The sequence below is a fragment of the Ovis aries genome, chromosome 14 (assembly GCF_016772045.2).
Source record: "Ovis aries strain OAR_USU_Benz2616 breed Rambouillet chromosome 14, ARS-UI_Ramb_v3.0, whole genome shotgun sequence".
NCBI lineage: Eukaryota > Metazoa > Chordata > Mammalia > Artiodactyla > Bovidae > Ovis > Ovis aries.
In genome coordinates, this window is record NC_056067.1 from 62,227,662 (window position 1) to 62,245,614 (window position 17,953).

Here is a 17,953-nt window from a genome sequence, read left to right on the forward strand (position 1 = left end):
CAGTCCTGGGTTTGGAAGCTCTCCTGGAGAAGGAAATGGCAACCCATTCCAGTACTCTTGCCTGGAAAATCCCATGGACGAAGGAACCTGGGAGGCTACAGTCCACGGGGTCGCAAAGAGTCGGACACGACTGAGCGACTTCACTTTTCACTTTCTGAGTCAAGCTGAGTGAAAGCAAATAGAAACAATCTGAACGGACAGTGGCTTTTCCCCGCCAGGCAGCAGAGTAGAAAAGTTCGGATATCTTAGTAACACATTGAGAAATACAAGTGTAACGACTGCATTATTCTCTTCGCAGAAGGGAGGAAAAAAAAAAAACCCTCTGAATTGCGAAAACCCAGCCATAACCAGTTAGAGGGTAAAGCAAGTTCACAGGGTCGGGTGTCAGTTTGGAAATTAAGATGGTCACGTGTCTAAGATCCTCCGCGGGAATTCTATACATATTAGCCAGGTTTTTCTGTAGCGTTTTCAATGCTGATGAATACAATGTGTAAATTAAAGGCAAGGCAAGCAAATAGCGTCTTAGTTTGGAAGGAGGGAGGGGGAAACAGACACACCAGCTAAAAAGAGTCCATTCTTCTTTTACAAAACCATACTCACAGAAAACTAGTCAATCTAATCACACTAGGACCACTGCCTTGTCTAACTCAATGAAACTGAACCATGCCCGCGGGGCAACCCAAGACGGGCGGGTCATGGTGGAGAGGTCTGACAGAATGTGGTCCACTGGAGAAGGGAATGGCAAACCGCTTCAGTATTCTTGCCTTGAGAACCCCATGAACAGTATGAAAAGGCAAAATGATAGGATACTGAAAGAGGAACTCCCCAGTCAGTAGGTGCCCAATATGCTACTGGAGATCAGTGGAGAAATAACTCCAGAAAGAATGAAGGGATGGAGCCGAAGCAAAAACAATACCCAGCTGTGGATGTGACTGGTGATAGAAGCAAGGTCCGATGCTGTAAAGAGCAATATTGCATAGGAACCTGGAGTGTCAGGTCCATGAGTCAAGGCAAATTGGACGTGGTCAAACAAGAGATGGCAAGGGTGAACGTCGACATTCTAGGAATCAGCGAACTAGAATGGACTGGAATGGGTGAATTTAACTCAGATGACCATTATAGCTACTACTGCAGGCAGGAATCCCTCAGAAGAAATGGAGTAGCCATCATGGTCAACAAAAGAGTCTGAAATGCAGTACTTGGATGCAATCTCAAAAACGACAGAATGATCTCTGTTCGTCTCCAAGGCAAACCATTCAATATCACAGTGATCCAAGTCTATGCCCCAACCAGCAACGCTGAAGAAGCTGAAGTTGAACGGTTCTATGAAGACCTACAAGACCTTTTAGAACTAACACCCAAAACAGATGTCCTTTTCATTATAGGGGACTGGAATGCAAAACTAGGAAGTCAAGAAGCACCTGGAGTAACAGGCAAATTTGGCCTTGGAATGCAGAAAGAAGCAGGGCAGAGACTAATAGAGTTTTGCCAAGAAAATGCACTGGTCATAGCAAACATCCTCTTCCAACAACACAAGAGAAGACTCTACACATGGACATCACCTGATGGTCAACACCGAAATCAGACTGATTATATTCTTTCCAGCCAAAGATGGAGAAGCTCTATACAGTCAACAAAAACAAGACCAGGAGCTGACTGTGGCTCAGATCATGAACTTATTGCCAAATTCAGACTCAAATTTAAGAAAGCAGAAAAAACTGCTAGACCATTCAGGTATGACCTAAATCAAATCCCTTATGATTATACAGTGGAAGTGAGAAATAGATTTAAGGGCCTAGATCTGATAGATAGAGTGCCTGATGAACTATGGAATGAGGTTCGTGACATTGTACAGGAGACAGGGATCAAGACCATCCCCATGGAAAAGAAATGCAAAAAAGCAAAATGGCTGTCTGGGGAGGCCTTACAAATAGCTGTGAAAAGAAGAGAAGCAAAAAGCAAAGGAGAAAAGGAAAGATATAAGCATCTGAATGCAGAGTTCCAGAGAATATCAAGAAGAGATAAGAAAGCCTTCTTCAGTGATCAATGCAAAGAAATAGAGGAAAACAACAGAATGGGAAAGACTAGAGATCTCTCCAAGAAAATTAGAGATACCAAGGGAACATTTCATGCAAAGATGGGTTCAATAAAGAACAGAAATGGTATGGACCTAACAGAAGCAGAAGATATTATGAAGAGATGGCAAGAATACACAGAAGAACTGTACAAAAAAAGATCTTCATGACCCAGATAATCACGATGGTGTGATCACTCATCTAGAGCCAGACATCCTGAAATGTGAAGTCAAGTGGGCCTTAGAAAGCATCACTACAAACAAAGCTAGTGGAGGTGATGGAATTCCAGTTGAGCTGTTTCAAATCCTGGAAGATGATGCTGTGAAAGTGCTGCACTCAATATGCCAGCAAATTTGGAAAACTCAGCAGTGGCCACAGGACTGGAAAAGGTCAGTTTTCATTCCAATTCCAAAAAAAGGCAATGCCAAAGAATGCTCAAACTACCGCACAATTGCACCCATCTCACATGCTAGTAAAGTAATGCTCAAAATTCTCCAAGCCAGGCTTCAGCAATTACGTGAACCGTGAACTTCCTGATGTTCAAGCTGGTTTTAGAAAAGGCAGAGGAACCAGAGATCAAATTGCCAACATCCGCTGGATCATGGAAAAAGCAAGAGAATTCCAGAAAAACATCTATTTCTGCTTTATTGACTATGCCAAAGCCTTTGACTGTGTGGATCACAATAAACTGTGGAAAATTCTGAGAGAGATGGGACTACCAGACCACCTGACCTGCCTCTTGAGAAATCTATATGCAGGCCAGGAAGCAACAGTTAGAACCAAACATGGAACAACAGACTGGTTCCAAATAGGAAAAGGAGGACGTCAAGGTTGTATATTGTCACCCTGCTTATTTAACTTATATGCAGAGTACATCATGAGAAATGCTGGACTGGAAGAAACACAAGCTGGAATCAAGATTGCCAGGAGAAATATCAATAACCTCAGATATGCAGATGACACAACCCTTATGGCAGAAAGTGAAGAGGAGCTAAGAAGCCTCTTGATGGAAGTGAAAGAGGAGAGTGAAAAAGTTGGCTTAAAGCTCAACATTCAGAAAACAAAGATCATGGCATCCGGTCCCATCACTTCATGGGAAATAGATGGGGAAACAGTGTCAGACTTTATTTTGGGGGGGCTCCAAAATCACTGCAGATGGTGACTGCAGCCGTGAAATTAAAAGACGCTTACTCTTTGAAAGAAAAGTTATGACCAACCTAGATAGCATATTCCAAAGCAGAGACATTACTTTGCCGACTAAGGTCCGTGGTGGTCATGTATGGATGTGAGAGTTGGAGTGTGAAGAAGGCTGAGCACTGAAGAATTGATGCTTTTGAACTGTGGTGTTGGAGAAGACTCTTGAGAGTCCCTTGGACTGCAAGGAGATCCAACCAGTCCATTCTGAAGGAGATCAGCCCTGGGATTTCTTTGGAAGGAATGATGCTAAAGCTGAAACTCCAGTACTTTGACCACCTCATGAGAAGAGTTGACTCATTGGAAAAGACTCTGATGCTGGGAGGGATTGGGGGCAGGAGGAGAAGGGGATGACCGAGGATGAGATGGCTGGATGGCATCACGGGCTTGATGGATGTGGGTCTGAGTGAACTCCAGGAGTTGGTGACGGACAGGGAGGCCTGGCGTGCTGCGATTCATGGGGTCACAAAGAGTCGGACACGACTGAGCGACTGAACTGAACTGAACTGCACTTCTTTTCCGAGCTCACGGCCGGATCAAACAGCTCACGGTGCTACCTGGAGATCACCACCCCGGTGTGTGAGCCGGGGGCGCGGTTTCCTCAGACAATCCCGATGGGAGTCAGTTAGGAAGAAGAGTCAGAGCTTTTCATCCCGCTAGGAGACAAAACGGATTGTGGCAGTGTCGCCACCAACCTGACCACAGCATCCTCTGCTATTCCAGCTCACCGTGTTAGCGCCTGTGCCTGCAAGAATGCCTTAAAAACCATGGCTAGGCTTAGGACCTTTGCAAATGCGGGTGCTGAGTCACTTAAAACTGAATTTTTTTCACCTGTCGGCTCTACGGTGTGTTGTTGTCCAGACCCTCAGTCGTGTCCGACTCTCTGCGACCACACGGACTGCAGCACGTCAGGCCTCCCTGTCCATCACCAGCTCCCAGAGCTTGCTCAAACTCATGTCCATCGAGTTGGTGATGCCATCCAACCATCTCATCCTCTGTCGTCCCCTTCTCCTCCCACCTTCAACCTTTCCCAGCATCAGAGTCTTTTCCAATGACTCACCTCTTCGCATCAGGGGGCCAAAGTATTAGAACTCCATGGTACTTGGAACAATCTCAAGGCAGGTGAGCGAGATCTCATTAGATTTTCACAAAATGGAAAATGTGTTTTTCTGCGGTATATAGCAATGAAGATAGCAGGCATTCTTGTCTCGTCCTTGATTTAAATTTAGACTCTAGTGTTGTTTGTATTACAGCCTCTGATATTTGCTCGTTGGGATCCTGTATTGGGGGTTATCTATCAGTATTTTAAAGAACTATCACTTCCTATTTGGTTATGTGTTAAAATGAATAAATACTAAATTGTGTCAAGGGTATCCGGGAATGATCATGTGATTTTTTTTTTTCTTAGCTCTGTCAAGATGATAAGTTTCATTCATGATTTCCTCATTTTGGCCATCTTCGCATTCCTAGGATAAACCCCAGTTGGTCAAGATCTTTTTTTTTTTTTTAACTTTTGGCTGCTCCACATGACATGTGAGATCTTAGTTCCTCAGCCAAGGATCAAACCCACAGATTTTTGGCCACTCCATGAGGCGTATGAAGAGTTTTTAATACACTGATAAATATCATACAATTTTTAAGCACTCCCTCCTGAAACACAGTACTTTGGTAAAAAAAAAAAATGTGATGCTAATCTGATTTCCTTTCCCTTCTAAATTAACTCAATCTGTTGCTCGGATGTGCAAATAATTATTTTCCCCTACAAACACAAATGAGTAGTTTTCCTAGACTGTGTATTACTGATGAGTCTTCTTGGCCAATTTCCTCCTTACATACTTGGCTCTTCAATTTCAAATTCTTTCTTTCAGGAAAGCTGGTTAGATTACGCTTTGTATTCCTTGCTCTGTTCCATTGTCTGGGTTTTCCTCTTCAGCTATTTCTATTGTGGTATTTGGGGGTCTTCTCTGTGTCTCACTCATCCCTATAACTTTCCATCTCCATTCAAACCAGATTTTTTTCTTCTTTCCATCATCAGTTTCACTTGCTCTGTTTTCTGTGAGTCTGTTCATTCTTACAGCTTAGCTGGCATTTTGTAAATGCCTTTTTTTTTTTTAAGTTTCTAATCCTTTCTTGACCCTTGTCAGCTCTTTACATGTCATCTTTTCCCTCATTCATCTCTTTTCTGAGATTTCCTAACTTTAGATGTTGGTTTGTTTGTTTGTCTGTCTTTTTATTTTTGGCTGTATGCAGCCTATGGGATCTTAGTTCCCCAACCAGGGATCAAACCTGCGCGCGTCCCCACCCCCCCGCCCCGCATCGCAATAGCAGAGTCCTAGCGCCTGGACCACCAGAGAAGTCCCTGTTTGTTGTTTGTTCATAACAGCTTTTGTTTTATTACTGATTTCAAATAAGAAATATGTGTTCGGTTGAGCCCATCTGGTTGTATTCTAGGGTTCTCTGGGATTCCCGTAGTTTTACCAAGAGTATTGTCTGTAGGTATTTTTCGTTGCTGTATTTGCTGGGTGGGCTCTCTTGTGGGGAGAGTGAGGGTGTTTCGTTTGTGTTTGGTTTTAAATAAAGGAATTAAGGAAATTCTAAAAGAAGTCATCCTTACTTTTAAATTTTTTTAATTTTTTTAAATTATCGAAATATGGTTCATTTATAATATTGTATTAACTTTTGCTATACAGCAAAGTGATTGAGTTATACATTCTTTTTCATATTATTGTCCATTATAGTTTATCACAGGATATTGAATGTGGTCCCCTGTGCTGTACAGTAAGACCTTATCGCTCATCCATTCTGTACACAATATCGGACATTTCCTCATCCCAAACTCCCAATCCCTCCCACCCCTTGGCAACCACCAAGTCTGTCCTCTGTGTCTGTGAGTGTGTTTACGTTTCATAGATAAGTCCATTTGTGTCTTGTTTTAGAGTCCGCATATACGTGATATCATATTTGTCTTTTGTGTGACTTACTTCATTGAGTCTTATCTCTAAGGGGACTTCCCTGGTAAGAGACTCTCGCTCTCAATGCAGGGGGGACCAGGTTCAAATCCCTGGTCAGGGAACTAGATCCGACACGCCACAGCTAAGACCCAGAGCAGCCATGACAATATTTAAAAAAATGAATATTTTTAAAATTATAAAAAATAAAAAAGAATAACCTCTAGGTCCATCCATGTTGCTGCAAGTGTCATTTAAAGTCACTCCTAGCTCTCTCTAAATGTATTCATTATTCCTCAGAAATCTATTCATGATTTCCATTCATCCGTTCAGCTGTTTATCAAATGTCCATGCACCTACCACACGCACAGACATTCGTATAGACACATACGATTCGATCGACAGGCATTCATGTAGACACGTGTGATCTGATCGACAAGTCTGTGTCAGATGCTCACAAGACCGAGCAAGGAGCTTGGAACCTACAGCAGATGCTGCCTATACGTTGCCGAGCAAAACAGTTCCTCATGTTTTCTCAGCAAATCAAAGGCCCGGGAAGGGGAGTATAAACAGTTGGCACGTGGTTCCGCTCTTTCTAGAGCTTTTCTCACAGTGCATTTTGAACATCTGGGTGTTGAGTCAGCCAGTTATATCAGATTATATGGCTCCCTCCGAAGTCCATCGCATTTGTATCCACCCCCGTCTTCCGTTGCAAGGTCTGGAACAAGAAAAACTACTGAACCAGGAAGCTGTTTAATTAATCCACTGTTAACTGGGGGAAATAAGGCTTTGCATTTTGCTCTGAACCAGGGTTTCTCGGCTTCCCAGGTGGCTCAGTGGTGAAGAATCCGCCTGCCAATGCAGGAGACGTGGGTTCGATCCCTGGATTGGAAAGATCCCCTGGAGGAGGAAATGGCAACCCACTCCAGTATTCGGCCCTGGAGAGTCCCATGGACGGAAAACCCTCGTGGGCTACAGTCCATGGGGTCCAAAGAGTCGGACACAACTTAGAGCCTAAACAACAAAATCCCCTCAGGCTGCCTCCCCTGCTCCCTCCCACGGAAACCACAGTGAGGACTCTCCCCCTCATCTTGTCCTCACTCCTCCCTGCCTCCTGGCTGAGCTGGTGCTGCCCTGGGGCGTGGTGGGCTCCCTCCTCTTGGGATCTGAGAAAGTAACCCTGCTGTTTTTCCTGCTGGCATTTCTGACACCAAACATGTGTTGTTTTTTTCCCACACCAACAGCCAGTTCTCCGATCCTCCAGACCCCTAATGAGTGCCCCCAGCCACCCATCATCTTACCATCATTAACATACAGAAAGGCATTCTCAGGACTCTGGAGATGCCAGGGCTTTCTGAGCTGTCTTGGATGAAGGCCAAATACTGAAACAAATGATGCTCTTCTCACTTCCGTCACTCAGGAGATGACAAGGGTTTCAGAAACTCTGTGTCAGGAACTGGGGACAAAGATCAAATACATATTTCTTACTGTATAATAAACGTACTATAATAATAAACTATGTTTTCAATGGCGGCGGTCCCCTGGTGGCTTCACCATACCTGGATAATAGCAAAGCCTGTATTTTAAAACAAGGAGCAAGGACTTCCCTGGTGGAGCAGTGGATAGGAAGCCATCTGCCAATGCAGGGGACACAGGTTCGATTCCTGGTCCGGGAAGATCCCACATGCCGCAGAGGAGCTAAACCCGAGCAGCACAGCGACTTAGCCCACACATCTAGAGCCCGTGCTCTGCAGCAAGTGAAGCGCCAGTGAGAAGCCCACTAATTGCAAGGAAGATGCTCTGCAGCAAGAGAAGCACCAGTGAGAAGCCTGCAAATCGCAAGGAAGAGTAGCCCCACTTGCTGCAACTGGAGAAAGCCCAGGCAAAGCAGCAAAGACGCAGCACAGCCAGAAATAAATTAACTGAAGGAAGTTGCTAAGAGAGCAGGTATTTAAAAGAAAGGAGGGGGGAACAAAATTATCCTCGGTTGAAAAACCATTGTTCTAAATGTGCCTGTCAAAGTCATTTACTTATTTTAAACACAGAATAACTTTGCAAGGAAGAACAACATTATATATGTTCCAAATTCTAAAATAATCTATGCAATCTTCCATCCTGATACCTGTTAGAGTCATTTATTTATTTTATGCACAAGGTAACTTATCAGGGAGGTGTGACTTTATATTTGTTCCAAATTCTAAGATAATCTATGCAGTCTTCTATACCAGTTAAGATACTTATAACTACATCAGCAGGGTTACATAACAATCAGTGGTTCATCATCACAAGCTTGTTTAGCAAACTTTTCTCCGTTTCAAAAACGTGGTTCACAGCTTTCCATCAGCAGAATTTTTCACCACAAACATACTCACATAGTTGCCTGTTACTAACAGTCATCATTTCAAGTTTATAAACCTCAAAACTATTTAAAATAATTTAAAGATGTTGTAAAAGTGTTATCGTTTTGATGGCGGCTTATGGAGGAAATGTGTTTGGACTCTAATTTTAAGACACTGAGTGTGTAAATATTTGCTGACTTTTTTTCTTTGCTATCTATGCAAATGACTATCCCAGTGCTCATGTGGGTCAGCCATTTCTGTACTTGGAAATTGTCTGCCAAATGGGGAAAGAATCTGGAAAACAATGGATGTATTACTCTGGGTATGGCCATGAAGGTGTTTCTGGGGGAGATGAACATTTGAACCAGTAGCTTGAGAAAAGCAGATTGCCCTCTGTGGGGTGGGCCTCATCCAATCAGGTGAGGGCCTGACTAGACCAAGGCTAAGTAAGGAAGAATTCCTTCTGCCTGACTGCCTTTGAGCCAGGACATTGGTGTTTTTTCCCTGCCTCTGGACTCAGATTAAAACATTGGCTGTTCCTTGGTCTTGAGCCTGCCAGCCTCTGAACAGCCTCTGGGGGCTTCCCTGTGGCTCAGATGATAAAGAATCTGCCTGCAGCGCCAGAGACCCAGGTTCAATCCCTGGGTTGGGAAGATCCCCTGGAGAAGGGAGCAGCTACTCACTCCAGTATTCTTGCCTGGGAAGTCCCATGGACAGAGGAGCCTGGCGGGATACTGTCCATGGGGTCGCAGAAGAGTCTGACGCGACTGAGTGACTAACACTTTGACTTCACAGCATCAGCCCTCGAAGGTCTCCAGCTTGCTGAAGGCAGATCTGGGGACTCACCAGTCTCCATAACTGCGTGAGTCAATTCCTTACAATGAACTCACTCTCGATTCAGATATAGATATATACACACAAACAACCATGCTTATGGGGCTTCCCTGGCGGCTCAGTGGTAAAGAACCTGCCTGCAGTGCAGGAGAGGTGGGTTTGATCCCTGGTTTGGGGAGATCCACCAGAGAAGAAAATGGCGACCCACTCCGATATTCTCGCCTGGGAAATCCCAAGGACAGAGGAGCCTGGAGGGCTACAGACTATGGGATCACAACAGACTGGACACAACTGAGCCACTGGCTAAACCACAACAACAAGCCGTGTTATCGTCATCCTAAGAGCTGTGCCCGCTGATGAGCAGCCTTTCAAGCGCAACAGCACAAACTCCCAAATGGGTTCGTCTGCTTCCCAGAACACCTCTAGCCCAGATACCCTGGCTGTGTGCACTGGCTCTCCAGAAGATCCACAGATGAGCCCGTGCTGGGAGCCACCACGGGAGACCCCACCCATGACAAGGTCGTGTGGAAGAGACCTGTCAAGCAAGGCTTCAGAACTCAACGGGCTCCCTAGGCTTTCTCGAGCATCTACCCCCAAACCAAAATCTGTCTGTTTTACTATTTCATGACTTTCACCAACTCCTCTGACATTAACAGGGGGCTAACCCTGACCACCTTTCTCTAGAGAAAACCAACTTAGGGCTGTAGCTAATAAGTCTCCTGGACATGAGAGGAATATTTCAAATCAAACCCCCTCTGTTAGCATTCTAGCTTGCTTGGCACGTTTATCCAGACTCTTGCAGCTACGCATGTGATTATTCGCCACCTCCCAACTGTGAGAGGCATGGGAAGTCTAAAACATAGAGCCTTTTAAAGAGTTAAAAGTTATTAGAGTAGGATTTCATCATTTGGCCAATGCTTGTTGGTAAGTTCCCGTATCTCTTATCCACTGTGCACCTGGGAATGCATTAGTTAACATAGTTGGAAAGTAAGAAAAACAAGTGTAGCCTTGAAATTAACCACATCAGACTTTTGAGCTAATTGGTTCTTTCTTGTAACTCACTGCACCTCTGCTCCTTGAGAAATGTAACTTGTTTAATACTTTCTGAGGCTGACATAGATTAGAAATATAAAGAAAAAACATTTCAAGAAAAAAATAAGTTTTCTGGTTGAACAGCCTTTATCAAAAGAGGGTCATAAAATGTTCGCAGGCTTCCAAGGCAAGAAGATAATGTACACAATATTGTTTATGGGAAAGGTTTGCAGAAAAAATCCTGGTTTCGATAAAGACAAAACAGATGTAATGTTTGGGCTGACTCTGTATGACTTTGCATCTTTCATTTCCCTCTATGTATAAGACAAGGTATAAAAGTACCTTTTAAAAATAAAGCTATTGGGCCTCGCTCGAATAAGCTTGGTCACCCCGTGTTTTTCTTTTTTTCTCTTTGTTTCTCTCTTACTTTCTTTTTCAGGCTGATCCCTTGGAACACAGAGGCTCTCTGCGTTCACTTTCCTGCCTGGGCTTCTAAGACTTTACTAGCTTTCTATGTAAACCAGGGAATATCAGCCTCTTTCTATTTTCTTATCTACAACATTCTTTCCTTATATCTCTCTAAATCATCCGCTGACGCTGTTTTTCCTTTAGGTTCCCCTGCATCCTTCGGGGGCTGGACCCCGGCAAGCCCGTCTTCCTTTAAAGTATATATCTGCATGCCTCCATAACAACAGTTTAATAACCCTGAGAAGAACAGTGCATTTCTTCTAACCTTTTTCTTATGTTCCAGGCATTCTTCCAAACCTTTCAGAGGCTGAGTTCTGACCTCTGAACGGGAACTATGACCCTATCACTCCCAGTCTGGAATGTAGAGTGTCTGAGTCCACGCCCACCGGGAAAACCTCTCTGAGATTGTATCGATCCATTTCTCGAGGGCATATTGACCGGGCCCAGGATTTTACAATAGTATAAATGAGTAAGTCAACCTGTTCCTGTTTCAAGGATGCTGATGAGAGATAAGAGACTCCGGGGTCAGAGACAAAAAGACCTATCGCTCACACCACAGCAGGCAGCAGGCATACTGTGTTCACGTCCATTCTTCTTGTCCCCAAATCCCACCTGGGCGACACAGAGGGGCCCACCGGGATTCCACACATGCAGCCGTTGTGTCACAGCTGAAGGACACTGAGCTCAGGGAACTCCACCTCTGTTCAAGCACCCTGCTCTTTGACTGAGCTCAGGGAACTCCACCTCTGTTCAAGCACCCTGCTCTTTGTTTGAGAAGGAGAAGTTCCCTCATCCTCTGAGGTTGCTTGAGGCAAATTCCAGCCGAAGAAACGGCCAGGTAATGGGAGGCAAGTCCTTGGATTCCTGACATACCCAAAGGCAAAGTGTGGGGATGCTCAGGTTCACAACGGATTGCTCTTGGGAGAGCAGTGGAAAAACACTGTCTTCCGTGTCTGTGTGTGTGTGTGTGTGTGTCTGTGTCTGTGTCTGTGTGTGTGTATCTGTGTGTGTGTCTGTGTGTGTGTGTCTGTGTGCCTGTGTCTGTGTGTCTGTGTGTGTCTGTGTGTGTGTCTGTGTGTCTGTGTGTGTGTGTCTGTGTGCCTGTGTGTGTGTGTGTCTGTGTCTGTGTGTGTGTGTGTGTAGAGTTGGAGAACTCAGGTTTCTTACACGTCAGGCCCGGAGGAATTAACACTCCAAGCTCTGAGCCCCGAACAAAGGGATTACAGAGTTTTTATAGACAAGACTGTAGTGGGCAACACTAGCTGTTAATAGGCTGGTTTAAACTAAGGGGTTTCATGCGAGGAAACAGCAGTCAAGATAGGGAGGGGGATGTCTGACCTGGACAGGCCTGATTAGGCAGGTTTTCAGGGGCTGGGTGATTGCAAAGAGCAGGACAAGGGTGAGTAAGATAAACTCCAGTTCCTACACTTTTTGAGACTACGTAACCTACATGACCTAGACTTTGCAAAGGGCAAGCCGAGTCACACAGGCAGAAGGAGAAGGAGGTCACGTAAAATTTTACCTTTTCGGTGCCTGACTCTCTGCATTCCCATGGACTCTGGCCCACCCGGCTCCTCTGTCCATGGGATTCTCCAGGCAAGAATACTGGAGTGGGCTGTCACTTCCCCCCCGGGGGATCTCCCCAACCCAGGGGTTGAGCCCTTGTCTCCTGTGTCTCCTGCATTGGCAGGCGGGTTCTCCATGAGTGTGCCACCTGAGAAGATTGTTTTACCTTTCCTCGTCACCATGTCTTTGCTGATTGTCCCAGGCTCTCGTTTCCTTTGTGGTTTTATGTGCAGAGCCCATCACAGGACACAACAGACTCTATAAATATGGGGGGAGTAAAAGAATCTCCTGTCAGCTCTCCGTCCCCTGCAACCATCCAACAATATCTTTCCCCAAGACCCCAAAGCCTTTCCCCCATGTCTGCTCTGACTCCTTACCTGGCTTCCAAGCTTCAGCATCACTGTCTTTTCTCCACCCAGAAAGACTCTCAGAGCACAGAAATCCGATGATTTCATTTCCAGTTTTGAAAGCATCTAATCACTTCCCCTTCCTCTTGGAACAAAAGCCAGAGTCTTCCTCACGTTCTGAAAAGGGCTCGGGTCATCTGGCTCCTGCCAGCCCAGGATGCTTCATTTCCTGCATCCTGGTCCATTGTCCCTCCAAATCCTTGACCCTAGCCTTGGGGCTGTTTACCATATACTTAGGTCGCCTGCCTTTTAATTTCGGTTGTGGTTGTGTTTAGTCACTCAGTCAGGTCCGGCTCTTTGCAACCCCATGGACCATAGCCCACCAGGCTCCTCTGTCCATGGGATTCCCCAGGCAAGAGTACTGGAGTGGGCTGCCATGTCCTCCCCCGGGATCTTCCCAACCCAGGGCCTGAACCCGCATCTCCTGCGTCTCCTGCGTCTCCTGCATTGGCGGGCGGGTTCTTTACCACTGAACCACACTCTTATGTACGGTCCTCATGCTGATTCTCCCCTGTGTTTTGAATGTCCAGACGCGCTTAGGATCCATAGCGGGGCTGGCTCCTCCTCCTCCTTCGGTTCTCAGCTCAGATTCACTGTCTCAGACGGGGTTGGTGCCTAACCTGGTCAGTCTAAAGAGGGGCTTCCCCCAGCTCGCCAGACCCCCATGCAGCCTTACATTTATTGAACTTCTCATACTTGAAAGCATTTTATTCATGTCTTTGCTTATGTATTGTCTGTCTGTCTCCTTGGAATGCAGCCCTTGATGGACTGTGTCTTTTTTTTTTTTTTTTTTTTGTCCTTGTAGTTCTATTGAGATATAATTAACACACAGCACTGTGTAAGTTCAAGGCGAACAGTATGATGGTTTGACTTCCATACGCCGTGAAGTGATTATCGCAATAAGCTTAGTGAACATTCCACCGTCTCTCATAAATGCAAAATTAAAGAAATAGAAAATAATTTTACCCTTTTAGTGAGAATCCTTAAGATTTACTCTCTTAACAACTTTCTTTTTTATTTATTTATTTACTTTTGGGGGGCTGTGATGGGTCTTAGACATTGCCATTTATAGAAGGAAATGGCAACCCACGCCAGTATTCTTGCCTGGACAGTCCCATGGACGGAGGAGCTTGGTGGGCTACAGTCCACGGGTCGCAAAGAGTCGGACACGACTGAGCGACTTCACTTCACTTCTTCACTTCTTTATTTGAAAATGAAAGTCGCTCAGTTGTGTTCCGCGGACTATACAGTCAGTCCATGGAATTCTCCAGGCCAGAATACTGGAATCGGTAGTGATTCCCTTCTCCAGGGGATCTTCCCAACCCAGGGATGGAACCCAGGTCTCCCACGTTGCAGGCGGATTCTTTACCAGCTGAGCCACCAGGGAAGCTCAAGTTAATATCCACCATCTCCTATAAATACAAAATGAAAGAAATAGAAAATATTATCTTTTCCCTTTAGTGAGGACCCTTGGGGTTGACTCTTGACAATTTTTCTTTTATTTATTTACTTTTCTTTGGCTGTGATGGGTCTTAATTTTTGCACTCGACGTCTCCATTGTGTCAGGTAGGATCTCTCCTTGCGACACACAGACTCTCTAGTTGGGGCTCACGGGCCCAGTAATTGCAGTGCCGGGGCCCAGCTGCTCCACGGCATGTGGGGTCTTAGTTCTCCGACCAGGGATCGAACCCGAGTCCCTTGCACTGGAATGTACAGTCGTAACCACTGGACCACCAGGGAAATGCCTCCTAACAACTGACACACATAATATAGAGCAGGGTTGATCATACCCACCATGTTGTACGTGACACCCTACTACTTGCTTAGGAATGGAAATTTGTGCCTTTTGAGGCTCCTGGCCCCACCCCCACCTCTGGTGACCACACGCCTGATTGCTTATCCTCTGAGTTTGTGTTTTGAAGTATAACTGACCTACAACACTATGTGAGTTCCTGTTACTCAACATAGTGATTCAATATTTCTATATACTTCAGAATGATCACAGTCTAGTCACAGTATGTTACCGTACAAAGATATCACATAGTTACAAACTGTATTCCCCACACCATACATTCCATAGTCATGATTCATTTCTTTCTGGCCAAGCCAGGCAGCATATGAGATCTCAGTTCCCCAAGCACGGATCAAACCCTTGCCCCCTGGAGTGGAAGCTCAGAGTCTTAGCCACTGGACCACCGTGTAATTCAAAGAAGATTGCTGTTGTTCAGTTGCTAAGTCGTGTCCAACTTTTGTGACTCCGTGGACTACAGAACACCAGAATTCCCTGTCCTTCAGGATCTCCCTGAGTTTGCTCAAACTCATGTCCATTGACTTGCTGATGCCATTCAACCTTCTCATCCTCTGTCGCCCCCTTCTCCTGCCTTCAGTCTTTCCCAGCATCAGGGTCTTTTCCAGTGAGTCAGTTCTTTGCATCAGGTGGCCAAAGCATTAGAGTTTCAGCTTCAGCATCAGTCCTTCCAGTGAACATTCAGGGTTGATTTCCTTTAGGATGGACTGGTTGGATCTCCTTGCAGTCCAAGGGCCTCTCAACAGTCTTCTCCAGCACCACAGTTTGAAAGCATCAGTTATTCAGTGCTCAGGCTTTTTATGGTCCAACTCTCACATCCACACATGACTACTGGAAAAACCATAGCTTTGACTAGATGAACCTTCCATCAGCAAAGTGATATCTCTGCTCTTTAATGTGCTGTCTAGGTTGGTCATAGCTTTTCTTCCAAGGAGCAAACGTCTTTTAATTTCATAGTTGCCGTCACTGTCTGCAGTGATTTTGGAGCCCAAGGAAATAACATCTGCAGGTTTCCATTTTCCCGCGTCTATTTCCACTTTTTCTGCATCTCTTCACGCCTCTTCATCGCCCCCATCTGCTTCTTTCCACCGTAGCCCTTTTCCTCTGGCGACCCCTTGGTGGTTCTCCGAATCTATAACTCCGTTTCTGTGTTTGTATTTGTTCATTTGTTCTGTCTTTCTTTTCAGATTCCACGCATATGTGAAATTGTACAGCATTTATCTTTCTCTGTCTGACTTATTTCACTTAGTGCAATACTCCTGAGGTCCACCCATGTTGTCACAAATGGCAGTATTTCATTCTTTTTTATGGCCGAGTGATATTCCGTGATGTAATGGACCGTGTCTGTCCGATCCCCTGCCGTCTCCCCCGTACCTACGACCCTTATGCACAGTCAATAAATCGCTGCTGGAGGAAAGAATTGTTATCATCTTTATCAGCGCTTGGTTACCTCAGTCATGTCTGACTCTCTGCGACCCCACGGACTGTAGCCCGCCAGGCTCCTCTGTCCATGGGATTCTTCAGGCAAGAAGACTGGAGTGGGTTGCCATTTCTGCTTCCAGGGGATCTTCCCGACCCGGGGATCGAACCCACATGCTCTTAGACCTCCTGCAGGGCAGATGGGTTCTTTACTACTAAATGCATTTTTCCATCACTAGAGGGCGATCTCGGCATGCGAGAGCCCGCACAGGTCTCGGATTTGCATAGAAAACTTGGCAAGACCCTGTAAGTTTCTGTCCTGAAACTGCCTGCCCCAGACTCCCACCCAGGAATAGACTGAGAGCGACCCCAGGGGGAGAGCCCCCGCGGCCAGCACAGACTCTCACTCTCCAGTTCATCTGGGAAATGACACTTCATTCTGGAAACCGCCAAGGATCCTCATTCCAGGAGAGGAACTGGGCCTGGTAGCAGCCGTGCAGCAGCTCCTGACCCGCCAGCGCGGATGCAGCCTGATTTAGACGCCAGACCCCAGCGAGAGATGCCAGAGGACCCAAGTCTGGAAATAAGGACCCTTGGCGTCAAGCTCTGGCCTTCCTTCCTGCTGCCTGTTTGACAGGTCAGCAATCACTGATTGATTGTTATCGCTAACTCTATCTTTGCAGCGAGGCTCATGTTTCCTCCCCAGGGACCAGCTCGCTAAGTCTCCTTGCAGACTCCAGGTTACGGTGCATCTGCCTTCATTTCCAGTCGTAAGGCTCGCTGCTGCGTGGTGTGCTCGGGCGCTCAGTTGTGTCCGATTCTCCATGACCCCATGGACCCCAGGCTCCTCTGTCCATGGGATGCTCCAGGCAAGAATACTGGAGTGGGTTGTCATTTCCTCCTCCAGGACATCTTCCCCACCCAGGGATCGAGCCTGCATCTCCTTCATCTCCTGCATTACAGGTGGATTCTTTACCACTGAGCCACCGGGCAAGCCCAAGGCTCCCTGCTAGCCAGATGAAATTATATACCCAGCTTCTGACTCGGTAATAATTTACATGGTAGCCTGCAAAGGAAAAAGGACAAAATGGTGGCCATATCAGGAAAAAAGGTTGCAAACTGGTACCAGCTTCTAGTTATAAAATGTCAGTCCTATAAAATATTGCATCTGTGTAAGGAGGTATGGGGCTTCCCTGGTGGCTCAGTGGCAAAGAACCCGCCTGCCAGTGCAGGAGATTGCTGGTTTGAGCCCTGGGTGGAAAAAGATCCCTGGAAAAGGAAACGGCATCCCACTCCAGTACTCTTGCCCAGGAAATCCCATGACAGAGGAGCCTGGTGGGCTATACTCCACGGGGTAGCAAAGAGTCGGACACGACTGAGCGACTTACCTAACTAACAGAGTAAATCTTAAAAGTTCTCATCACAAGAAAGAAAGAACAAACCCCTGTAACGAGTTCACTGATAGTCCGACGATTAGGACTTGGCGCTTGCACAGCTGTGGCCTGGGTTCAGTCCTAGCTGCGGAGCTAAGATTCCCCCAAGGCACCCAGTGCGGCCAAAAATAGATAATTTTTTTAATAAGTTTTTAAAAAATTGTAATGACATGGTGATGAATGTCGACTAGACTTATTATAGTGACCATTTTGCAAAATATACAACTATGAAATCATTACATCACATACCTGAAACTAACATAATGTGATATGTCAATTATACCTGAATGTAAAAAAAAAAAAAACAGAGAGAGGGAATTCCCCGGTGGTCCAGTGGTTAGGCTTCCATGTTTTCACTCCCAAGGACCCAGGTTCCATCCCTGTTCGGGGAACTAAGATCCCGCAAGTCCCTCAGGGTGCCCCACCCCTTC

The 17,953-nt window shown here is 45.8% G+C and overlaps 1 long non-coding RNA gene across 2 annotated transcripts; it reads right to left on the bottom strand.

Annotated features, from left to right (window-relative positions):
• Positions 1–4,857: 4,857 nt before the first annotated feature.
• On the bottom strand, positions 4,858–12,881 carry LOC105601998 (uncharacterized). Of its 2 annotated transcripts, none has more exons than XR_009596231.1 (3): positions 12,834–12,881; positions 12,623–12,714; positions 4,858–7,673 (listed from the first exon to the last, which is right to left on the bottom strand). It is a non-coding gene; the product is annotated as an uncharacterized LOC105601998 (long non-coding RNA). The 2 variants fall into 2 exon arrangements; XR_003591419.3 differs by lacking the exon at positions 12,834–12,881 and having other exon boundaries at positions 5,880–6,935; positions 7,519–7,673; positions 12,623–12,716.
• Between the last annotated feature and the right edge of the window lie 5,072 nt (positions 12,882–17,953).